The sequence below is a fragment of the Pristiophorus japonicus genome, chromosome 13, assembly GCF_044704955.1.
Source record: "Pristiophorus japonicus isolate sPriJap1 chromosome 13, sPriJap1.hap1, whole genome shotgun sequence".
Taxonomy (NCBI): domain Eukaryota; kingdom Metazoa; phylum Chordata; class Chondrichthyes; family Pristiophoridae; genus Pristiophorus; species Pristiophorus japonicus.
Genome location: NC_091989.1, coordinates 60,680,941 through 60,690,009, shown reverse-complemented (window position 1 = coordinate 60,690,009; position 9,069 = coordinate 60,680,941). Strand labels below are relative to the sequence as shown.

Sequence of the window (9,069 nt, the reverse complement as noted above, 5' to 3'; positions counted from 1 at the left end):
CTGACTTGTACAGCTAATGTTTGGATTCATTAACAGACTTGAAATGGAAACCAGGAGCTCGAGGATTTGATCCCACAGGGCAACAAAAACTGGTGTAGCATTAAATAACACTCACAGGGCGTGAAATTGGATTGGGACCGAAAACGGTTGCAGGGAGCGCGATCTGCCCGCGCCCTTTCAAAGTGGTGCAAAATTCACGCTGCCTGCTCATTATAATGATCGGAGCGCTGAGCTCAGCACTTAACGCACTGCTGATTGGCTCAACTCTGAACAGGGGGACCAATATCAGGTGCAGTCTACCAGCCAATAAAATGTTGCCGAGGCTCTTTGCATTCTTAAAGGGGAGGTGCTTTGTTGCAGAAGCTCCTCATTGTCAGTCTGGATACAGCCATGTTGCAAGAGGGAAGAGAAAGAGCAAGGCGCTTCTCTGATGCAGCATGGGAGGCCTTGCTTCTAGGGGTACACGGATGAATACTGGTACTCTACCTGCAAGGCCTTCCAGACACACTGTTCTAAGGCAGTGGGAGGTGATAGCCCAAGCCGTCAGTGCCACGTGCTTTGCCCCCAGGACCTGATCCAATGCCGCAAGCGGTTTAATGACCTCACACAAGTGGTCACGGTAAGTGAATGCATTTCGAAATGTTATATCCCACTGACTGCACCACTAGCCTCACACACTGCTCAATGCACCATACCCCTATCACTCACCTACCAGCAACCTCTAACAATCACGACTCATACCTCGCAATCATAGCTTCACATCACCCTCGCACACTTACCACTGCTGCAAGTCTCACACCTTGTATACAATGTCAGCTATTCAACCATGACAGGCACACCAGCCGAACACATTGCACCATGCTCACTGACACACTTCCCTTCCTCTTGCAGGCCATGGTTGTTCGCAACCGCCTTGAGCAGCAGTAGACGGGCCGGGGTGAAGCGGATCTGCAGAACCGTACCGCACTGGAGGAGACGGTGTTGGAGATAATTGGAGGGGCCATCACCGAGGTCATGGCAAACAGCGAGGTTGAAAGCATTGATGATGATGGTATGCTCATACTTAATCCTTCTTCTCACGTCCCACTTCCCACTCATCGCACAATCTCTTCTCACTTACAAACTGCTGATGGTGTAAGCATGCGCATCTCATTTCCCTCCCCCCCCACCCCGCCGCCCCTCCTCCCACCACAACCCGACTCTTGTTCCTTTCAAGAATAGCCAGCAGCCCAGCCAATCCCTGTCCAAGTAGAGGATGAGAGAGATGGAGAAGAGGCACCGTCACTCGATCTGACACTCCCAGGCAGCAGCTCAGATAAAGACACTGCCATTAGAGGATAGTATAGAGACGAGATCTGCATATGGTGAGTCACCGGGCACGAGAGGGCTGCAGCCAGGCCAGGGGGAAAGGGTAGCACAGGTGCCCATTCCCCGAGTTCGCACACGGGTTCTGCTGCACAGGACTCGGATGATGACTTTGATGGGGTGGCCTTCAGAAGAAGGGTGATGGGCAAGCACACAGAAATGCTTTATGCAATGGCAAGCCTGTCAGAGAGCCTCTTGTCTGTATCAAGGAGCATGGAGGAGTCCGGCTCCAACATTGCATGGTGTTTTGTGTGGAGCTTGGAGCCCATGATTTCCAGGATGGAAGTGATTAGAACACTTGTGGACCCAGCCATGATGCTGGGTGTGATGGGTGATGTTGCAGCTTCTATTGCAGCAGAAGCAGAAGCGACCCAATGTCTGAGTGCTGCACGGGAAGCTCAGACTGCTCTCATGCAGGCTCAGCTTGCTGCCACACAAGCTCAGACTAATATCATTGTGGCTGGGTTTACGAATGTGGAAAGGGACTTGCAGGGGCTCATAGCAGTCCAGCTCTCTGTACTCAAGTCCAGGAATGCTGAGACGCTGCTCCGGGGAGTGGTACTGGCTCCGTGGAGCAAGAACCTACTGCCTTCTCTCAGGCTGACAGCCTTGCTGCCTGTCAGCCAGCCAGCCCAGACTGCTGCTGCCCATGCCAAGGTAGTGCAGTCTACAGCCGGGCCTTCTAAGCCCAGAGCTGCTTGAGGTCGTCCTGCAATTCATTTATAAATAATGTTTGTTTTGTGGTGGCTCTCATTTCAGCTCTGTGCCGAAGAGGACGCTGTGATGTTCGTGACAGAGGAATGGTGAGGTAGGAAAGTGTTAAACAACAAGGATCTGGGGTTTTATTCAGGGGAACCGGAGTCTGATGAGGTGCTCATAGACAGCCCGTCTAGAGTGGGGATCTGCTGCCTGTCTCCTCCCTTCCTCCTCCTCCTCCTCCTCCTGAGGCGGTCATGGATCTGTGGTGTCAAGGGCTGAGCACTCATGATGGCCAAGTTGTGGAGGGTGCAGCAGACCACCACAAAATGGGACACCCACTCTAGCGTGTATTGGAGAGCTGCTCCTGAGCGATCAAGGAATTGGAACCATTGGGTTTGCACCCTGATAGTCCGCTCGATGAGATTCTTTGCAGCAGCATGGCTCACATTATATGATCGCTGGCCACGAGTGGTGGGCTTGCGGAGGAGAGTCATTAACCAGGTACAGAGCGGATAGCCCTTATCTCCGAGCAGCCACTCTCCGGTTCAATGTGATTGCTGGAAGATTGCTGGCACACAAGACTGGCACAGGATGGAGGCATCATGATTGCTGCCAGGATATCAGGCATTCACCATCATGGTGTGCTGGACGTGGTCGCACACCAACTGCACATTAAGTGAGTGGTAGCCTTTGCAGTCGCGGTACATTTCAGGATTGATACGCGGCACCCGTAAAGCCACATGCGTGCAGTCGATAACATCCAGCACCATGAGGAAGCGCGATATCCTGGCGAAGCCACATGCGTGCTCCTCTTAGTTCTCTCTGTTCAGAGAGAAGACAATGAAGTCCCTGTTCCTGGACTACAGAGTTCCTGTGACCTCCCAGATGCAGCAATGGACAGCGAACTGGGAGATGTTAGCTATGTCGCCTGCTGCAGACTGGAAGGATCTGGTGGCACAAAAATTGGGGGCCATGGTGACCTTGAGGACCACTGGCAGCGTCGTTGTCGCTCTGCTCTGAGGCTGCAGGTCTGGTTCCAGGAGGCGGCAGAGCTCTGTGACCGCCTCCTTGGTGAACCAGAACCACCGAACACACGCTCCTGGCTTAGGTGCAAGTAGGAGAAGTGATCTTGGAAGACCCTAGGTGTGTAAGGCCTCCTGTTGAGAGCCCTCATGCCCTTATCCTTCTCCCACTGTGAGCATGGTTGATCTCTTCTTTGCTGCCTCTGCTCCATCTCGCTGTCATACTCCAGCACGAGGGGGACTGCAAATAGAGCCCGATGACTGGGAGCAAGTGGTCTTAGCAGAACTCTTGAATTCAGAAGTAAGGCATTCTCCACCTGCAGCAGCACTCCCCGTCACCTCACCAACCTTATATCGCTGTAGAAAGCACCAAACAGTTGCACAAACCTACACAGAGCTGGTAGAAATCAAAAAGCAAATCACCTGCAATTTGTTGTTGATCCCTTTAAATAACTCTGGTGAGGGAGGGGGGGGGGGTGGTGGGGGGTCCCTTGTTGCACGCTGATTGATGCCACGATCTGCATCAGTAGAGTTCTTCTGGCAAATGCAAGTAACAGCCACGCTACTGACCTGCCCAAATGGCAGCTGTCGCAGCCCACGCCGGAAATGGGCAGAAGCAAATTGGTCGCTTTTTTTGCTGAAACCAGCCTTAACAGCTGGCGCTAAGGTGGCGAATTTCACGGCCCTCATCAGTTATCCAGGGCGAGCTGCGGATCTTCTGGGGCCTACTGAGGTGACACCATATGGAGGCATGAAAGTTGTTGGCCGTTACATGCTGTAAGTGTTTCCTCTGTACGTTCCTGCCTTTCTAAAGACTATTTTGGAGAACAAAAAGTCTGGCAAAATAAGTGTAGAAGTAGGCAAATAATGGAGTCACACTACACCTAAACCCCTGTTTGATGGCCAGTAAAGTGGAGGCACTGCTGCTTGAGATGGTTGTGAGGAAGACTGCCCTATTGGGCATTCCACCACACCTTCCCCCAGAGAACATCAATACTGCATGCCTGGTGGAGGTGGCAGAAAAAATTGAAGGAGAACATGGCGTTGACTGTCCTTGGCAGTGTTGTCCATATAATGCAGGGTGGCTGCAGGTATACTGGCAACAGATCACCTAGATTCGCAACTGGCTCCATGCTGTCCTGGAGATTGGAACCAAAACACCATGATCATTGCCAGGTAGGTATGACAACCCTCCGTAGCACTCAAATTGCAAGACGCCCACCTAAATGATTAGAGACCTAAGCTCCTTCTGTACTCTAGGACCATTTCAGCATTGGCTCAGTGGGTAGCACACTCACCCCTAAGTCAGAAGGTTGTGGGTTCAAGTCCCACTCCAGGAACTTGAGCACAAAAACCCAGGCTAACACTCGAGTGCTGTCTTTCAGACAGGCCCTGTCTGCTCTCACAGGTGGATGTAAAAGATCCCATGGCACTATTTTGAAGAAGAGCAGGGGAGTTATCTCCGGTGTCCTGGCCAATATTTATCCCTTAATCAACATAACAAAAACAGATTATCTGGTCATTATCACATTGCTGTTTGCGGGAGCTTGCTGTGCACAAATTGGCTGCTGCATTTCCCACATTATAACAGTCTTTACACTCCAACAGTACTTCATTGGCTGTAAAGTGCCTTGAGACATCCGGTGGTTGTGAAAGGCACTATATAAATGCAAGTCTTTCTTTCTTTCATGGCAATCTCTACCTGGACAACTCAGAAACCAATCCACTTCAGTTCTATTGTACCCCTGGAATATCCTGTCAACACCCTGTCACCTCCCATCCCTCAAACACCAACCCTCATTGCTACTACAGGCAAGAACTCCTAGTACTGACCAGCTTTGCTACCTTTCCCCTACTCCTCTGGAACCCTTCATTGACAAGAAATGTTTTTACTTTGTTAGATTACCTCTTGTGGTTTTATATTGCTGTCAACAATACATACAAGCTGCATACATTTTGCATTACAGTCTGGTTAGTTTTCACACCTCAGGATGGCAATCAGGGAGGAGGAGTTTGAAATATTAGATGAAATAAACATAGTGAGAGAGGAAGTAGTAAGGGGCTTAGCAGCTTTGACAGTGGATAAATCCTCAGGCCCAGATGAAATATATCCCAGGCTGTTAAGAGAAGCAAAAGAGGAAATAACAGAGGTTTTGACCATCATTTTCCAATTCTCTCTGCCTACAGGTGTGGTGCTGGAGGATTGGAGGACTGCTGATGTTGTACCCTTATTTAAAAAGGGAGAAAGGGATAGAATGAATAATTACAAGTCAGTCAGCCGAACCTTGGTGCTGGAAAAATTATTCGAAAAAATTCAGAGGGGCAGGATAAATCTTCATTTAGAAAGACACGGATTAATCAAGAGAAGGTCATGTCTGGTTAACTTGATTGAAATTTTTGAGGAGTTAACAAGGAGGGTTGATGAGGGTAGTGCATTAGATGTAGTGCATATGGATTTTAGCAAGGCTTTTGATAAGGTCCCACATGGCAGACTGGTCACAAAAGTTAAAGCCCATGGGATCCAGGGTAAAGTGGCAAGTTGGATCCAAAATTGGCTCAGAGGCAGGAAGCAAAGGGTAATGGTTGATGGGTGTTTTTGTGACTGGAAAGCTGTTTCCAGTGGGGTTTCGCAGGGCTCAGTACCAGGTCCCTTGCTTTTTGTGGTATGTATCAATGATTTAGACTTGAATGTAGGGGGTATGATTAAAAAGTTTGCAGATGCTATTAAATTTGGCTGTGTGGTAGATAATGCTGTAGACTGTAGGAAGATATTAATGAACTGGTCAGGTGGGCAGAACAGTGACAAATGGAATTCAATCCAGAGAAGTGTGAAGTAATGCATTTGGGGAGGGCTAGCAAGGAAAGGTGTTGTATATCTGTAAAGCATGCACTCCCATGTTCTGCCACCAGGGAGCGCATCCCCTGAAGTCCCAAGGGATGCCAGCATCCCTTGGGAGCACTGTATATAAGCCGACCCCTAAGGCCTGTTCCTGACTCTGGAGTATCTTAATAAAGATTGAGGTCACTGTTACTTTAACTTCCCTGTGTGCAGTCTCATCTGTGTTAGGAACACACTAACTGGCGATGAGTATATGAATCGAACGCAAAGATGCAGCAAACTGTGGGCATCCTGGAGAAGTTCTCAGAGGGTGAGGACTGGGAAGCCTATGTTGAACGGCTAGACCAGTACTTTGTGGCCAACGAGCTGGACGGAGAAGGAAGCGCTGCAAAAAGGAGAGCGATCCTCCTCACGGTCTGCGGAGCACCGACCTACAGCCTCATGAAGAATCTTCTGGCTCCGGTGAAAGCCACAGATAAGTCATATGAGGAGCTGTGTACACTGGTTCGGGAGCATCTTAACCCGAGGAAGAGCGTGCTGATGGCAAGGTTCTATACATGCCAGCGATCTGAAGGTCAGGAAGTGGCGAGCTACATCGCCGAGCTAAGGCGACTTGCAGGATAATGTGAGTTTGATGGCTACCTGAAACAGATGCTCAGAGACTTTTTTGTACTGGGCATTGGCCACGAGACCATCTTACGAAAACATTTGACTGTAGCGACACTGACCCTCAGTAAGGCCATTTCGATAGCACAGGCGTTTATGTCCACCAGTGATAACACCAAACAAATCTCTCAGCGCACAAGTGCTAGCAATGTTCATAAATTAACTGGAATGGTGTTTGCGAGCAGGAATGTACAGGGCAGAAACCACGAGTCTGCAACTGCCAGCAGGCCTCAGGTGACCCAGATGACTCAGAGTCCACAGCAAAGGATGAATGCAAGGCAATTCACACCTTGTTGGCTTTGTGGAGGCTTCCATTCAGCCTATTCATGCCGCTTCAAAGGGTATGTTTGCAAGAGCTGTGGAACAATGGGGCACCTCCAACGAGCTTGCAGACAAGCTGCAAGCTCTGCAAAACCTGCTAGCCGCCACGTGGCAGAGGAAGATCAGTACATGGTGGATCAAAGCAATTTCGAGCCTCCGAGAGAGGAGGCACATGCTGAAGTACACGGGATGCACACATTTTCGACGAAATGTCCACCTATAATGCTAAATGTAAAATTGAATGGCTTACCCATAGCCATGGAACTGGACACTGGGGTTAGCCAATCCATCATGAGTAAAAAGATGTTTGAAAGACTGTGGTGCAACAAGGCACTCAGACCAGCCCTGAGCCCCATCCACACGAAACTGAGAACATACACCAAAGAGCTCATCACTGTCCTAGTCCGTGCCATGGTCAAGGTCACCTACGAGGGCACGGTGCATGAACTGCCACTCTGGATTGTCCCGGGCGATGGCTCCACACTGCTTGGAAGGAGCTGGCTGGGCAAAATCCGCTGGAACTGGGATGACATCCGAGCGCTATCACATGTCGATGAGGCCTCATGTACCCAGGTTCTTAACAAATTTCCTTCCCTTTTTGAGCCAGGCATTGGAAACTTTTCCGGGGTGATGGTGTGGATCCACTTGGTCCCAAATGCACGACCCATTCACCACAAGGCGCGAGCGGTACCTCACATGATGAGGAGAGAGTGGAAATCGAGCTGGACAGGCTGCAATGCGAGGGCATCATCTCCCCGGTGGAATTCAACGAGTGGGCCAGCCCGATTGTTCCAGTACTCAAAAGTGATGGCACGGTCAGGATTTGCGGCGATTATAAAGTAACTATTAATCGTTTCTCGCTACAGGACCAATACCCGCTACCAAAGACAGACGACCTATTTGCGATGCTGGCAGGAGGCAAGACGTTCAGCAAGCTCAACCTGACTTCGGCCTACATGACGCAGGAGCTGGAGGAGTCTTCGAAGGGCCTCACCTGCATCAACACGCACAAGGGACTGTTCATCTACAACAGATGTCCGTTTGGAATTTGGTCGGCTGCAGCGATCTTCCAGAGAAACATGGAGAACCTACTCAAGTCGGCACCACGCACGGTGGTTTTTCAGGACGACATATTGGTCACGGGTCAGGACACCATTGAGCTCCTACAAAACCTGGAGGAGGTCTTCCAGCGACTGGATTGCGTAGGGCTGCAGCTGAAGAGGTCGAAATGCATCTTCATGGCATCAGAAGTGGAGTTTTTGGGGAGAAAGATCGCGGAGGACGACATTCGGCCCACAGACGCCAAGGCAGAGGCTATCAGGAACGCACCCAGGCCACAGAACATCACGGAGCTGCGGTCGTTCCTGGGACTCCTCAATTATTTTGGTAACTTCCTACCGGGATTAAGCACCCTCTTTGGTGTGTTATTGCGTAAAGGTGAGAACTGGGCATGGGGAATAAAAACAAGTAATTGCTTTTGAGAAAGCCAGAAACATTTTATGCTCCAACAAGCTGCTTGTATTGTATAATCTGTGTAAAAGACTTGTGCCAGCATGTGATGCGTCGTCATATGGAGTCAGGTGTGTATTACAACAAGCTAACGTTGCGGGGAAGTTGCAACCTGTTGCCTATGCCTCCAGGAGCTTGTCTAAGGTCGAGAGGGGTAGTATCTGTTCTTATCAGTTTAATATCCCCTATGGGGACCTGATATTAAATTGTTTTTTGGACAGGGAGCTGGAACAGGGGCTTGCCCCGTCCACTCCATGCACCGACCTGGTATTGCAATGTTTCAAGGAACGGTGCAAATTCGCCTCTCGGCCATTTGGCCTAAGCTCAAATATATTGGCGCAAAGTGATCTTTGGCGTTAGTTGATCTGGAAAGAAATTGGACATAAAAAAAAATTAAAAAAACAGCATGATTGAGAAAGAGGCATTAGCATGTGTGTTCGGGGTAAAGAAAATGCATCAGTACCTGTTTGGCCTCAAATTTGAGCTGGAAACCGATCACAAGCCCCTCATATCCTTGTTCGCTGAAAACAAGGGGATAAATATGAATGCCTCAGCTCGCATACAAAGGTGGGCACTCGCGCTATCAGCGTTTAACTATACCATCCGCCACAGGCCAGGCACCGAGAACTGTGCGGATGCTCTCAGTCA

General features: G+C 49.8%; 1 pseudogene; it reads left to right on the top strand.

Annotated features, from left to right (window-relative positions):
- Nucleotides 1-8,542: 8,542 nt before the first annotated feature.
- On the top strand, nt 8,543-8,722 carry LOC139279086 (U2 spliceosomal RNA; annotated as a pseudogene).
- Nucleotides 8,723-9,069: the final 347 nt, after the last annotated feature.